This window comes from Chrysochloris asiatica, unplaced genomic scaffold (genome assembly GCF_000296735.1).
Source record: "Chrysochloris asiatica unplaced genomic scaffold, ChrAsi1.0 scaffold00064, whole genome shotgun sequence".
NCBI lineage: Eukaryota > Metazoa > Chordata > Mammalia > Afrosoricida > Chrysochloridae > Chrysochloris > Chrysochloris asiatica.
The window spans coordinates 413126-416158 of NW_006408582.1; positions in this window are offsets into that span (position 1 = coordinate 413126).

The window sequence follows — 3033 nt, forward strand, 5'->3', positions numbered from 1 at the left end:
AATGTGAGAGCTCTAATACAGGGCATACACAGACTAGCAAACATTTTGAAACTTACACAAACAAAAATAGATAAAATATATCAATGGAACATACTAAAAATTAAAAACTTACATGCATCAAAAGACTTCATCAAAAAGAGTAAAAATTAGCCCACAGAATGCGAAAAAATCTTTTGCAACGACACATCAGACAAGGGACTAATTTCTAAAATAGATAGGAACCTACAACACCTCTCCAAGAAAAGGACAAATACCCAATTTAAAAATTGGCACAGGACATGAATAAATACTTCACGAAGAAGGAGATCCGGGCAGCCAACAAACATGTGATAAAATGTTCACTATCCCTAGCCATTGTTGTTGTTAAGTGCCGTCGAGTTGATTCTGACACATAGCGACCCTGTATAGGGTTTCTGAGGAGCAGCTTGTGAGCTGGTGGTTCCACCAACCTTGCAGTTCAAATGGCTTTGCAGTCTGGTGCATTTACCCACAGCACCATACCAGACTCCACACTAGCTATTAGAGAGAGGCAAATCAAAACAACAATGAGATATCATCTCACACAAGCAATAATAGCAAAGATCCAAAAAGTAGAGGACAATAAGTGTTGGCGAGGATGTGGAGAGACTGGGACCCTCCTACATTGATGATAGGATTGCAAAATGGTCCAACCACTCTGGAAAACAATATGGTGCTTCCTCAGAAGGTTGGAAATAGGGATACCTTATGATCCAGCAATTCCTCTACTTGGTATTTATCCACAAGAAATAAGAGCCATAACGCAAGTAGACATATGTACACCAATGTTCATAGCAGCACTATTTACAATAGCAAAAAGATGGAGACAGCCTAAATGCTCATCTATGGAACAATGGATAAACAAACTTTGATACATACACACAATGGAATACTATGCTACCCTGAAGAATAACAGCAAGCCACCACATAACATGAATGAACCTTGCGGACATTATGCTGAGAGAAATCAGTCAGTCACAATAGGAGAAATATGGCATAGAGCCATTATTGTAAAAGAATAAGAAAAAGCACCCACACTAAAAGGGGAAAATTTTTTATCTTTTATTTTTTTATTTCATTATTATTATCGTTTAAACATTTTTAAAATTTTGTTGTTGGTTACCAGGGTGTATAGGGTGGGGTGAGGGGGGAATGAGGGCAAGGTGGAGCACAGGTTAGGGAATAGGCACAGGATAGTGGAACACAGGATATGGAATAGACACAGGTTAGTATGGTGCTGGGGGGTGATACACTAGAAGGGGAAACAGTAAGGAAAAATAAGGCAGATGGGAGAATAGCTAGGCTGGTTTACATGGGCTAAATGGGATATAGATAAATAATGATCTAAGCACAAACATGGAACAACAGGGCTTGTGGATACAAAGATTGAGGCATGGTTTGAATGGGTAATAGTGGGGAAATGATATTAAGATGCTTGGCTGTCTGTTGAATCTTGCTTTTCCTTGCCTACAATTGTAAAATAGACACTTGAAGGGGAGAGAGAGGAATAGTCAGAAACATCACCAGAGAAAACGTGTAAGTCTGTCTTCAGCCTATAACTGTTTGGAATAACTAAAATGGGGCCAGAACTTGCCCAGTAAAGGAGGTTCCCTGCAGAGCCTTTGCATTGCACAAGACCATAGGTGGAATACTGATCCTCATCCAGAATCTTCTGAGGTGGGACATTCCCACGTGAAAGGACAAGCAGACCAGTCTTGAGCAGCTAGAAGAACAGAAGATACTTCTTGAAAGAAAGACCAGCAGACAAAAAAACAAAAACAAAAACAAAACAATAACAGCAGTCCAATTGACTACTACAAGAACAAGCAAGTTATTCCCCAGGGAGCCATCATGGCAAGTGGTCAGGTCCCCTCAAAGCAAACCCCCTTCCAAGACTGAAAGTCAAATGGAATACACTAGCATGCATATGGTCCTGCTGCTGACCACGTTGGTCACCGATAAGGGGAAGAGGGGGAAAAACAGCAGTGGAGTTGTGAACTAAGTCCAACCACATTCAATAGACTCCAGTTAACCTGGATTGAGTCCTGGTTAACCAGCAGTATGACAAGACCTTGGGACTCCTGGGCCCAGGGGCAGGGACATGGCCCCAGATGACTAGAACAGAGTGTGAAGAATCCAGCCGATATGCACAAAAACACTCACACTTGCAGATAGTTCCCATTTGACCAGGCATCAATGGCTGGATGATCAGAACACGACTAGAGGAAGAAAGACAAGGGAAAACAAAAAGGAGTAACCCACTGTAAGTGGATGATTTTGACCTATGCTTGTGGATGCAGTATGACAAAGGAGCAGACAAATCTCTACAGTGAGGATCATTCCCACCCCCTTGGTACACAGCGTTGACAGGGAGGGGGCACTTAGACATTGGCTCCCCAAAATGGGGGGACTACAAAGGCAAGAAGTGACTGGCTTACAAGCTTTCAATAGGGAACTTAGCTCCAGAGGATACAGGGAAAAGAAGAACCTCCACTGAATTGTTTCCAACCTGTCTGGATGGGGTTGATAAAAGGTGAGGGGGAAAGAACTCCTGTGGTTCAATAGGGAATGATTGCTATAAGGTCTTACAGTGAGTGTAGGAAAGGCAAATGTAAATGTTTGGTAACAAAAAGAGGGGAGCAGTTGATTTTGCAGTCCAGGAAAGGAAATCCCTGGAACCATCAAGGGAGAAAAGTGAAGTGTCTGGAAAGGCAGTGACACTAGGGATGAAGGCAGAGGCAATTACGTGTACAGAAGGAGTGGCTGCAGACTCTGGATTCAGGGAAGGAGAGGGGTTGTGTGCTGGAGGCCAGGGGGTAGGAGTGTGGGGTGTTTGATGATGCATGCAGGGGACTGTGATCATTGAAATGAAACAAAGTATGATAGGATGAATGTAAAGATAGTGTTCACCCATGTAAACTAACACATAATTCACAATAAAAACTTGAGAAAAAAAACCAAAAACACTATGCTGAGTGAAATTATCAGTCACAAAAGGACAGATATTTTATGAGT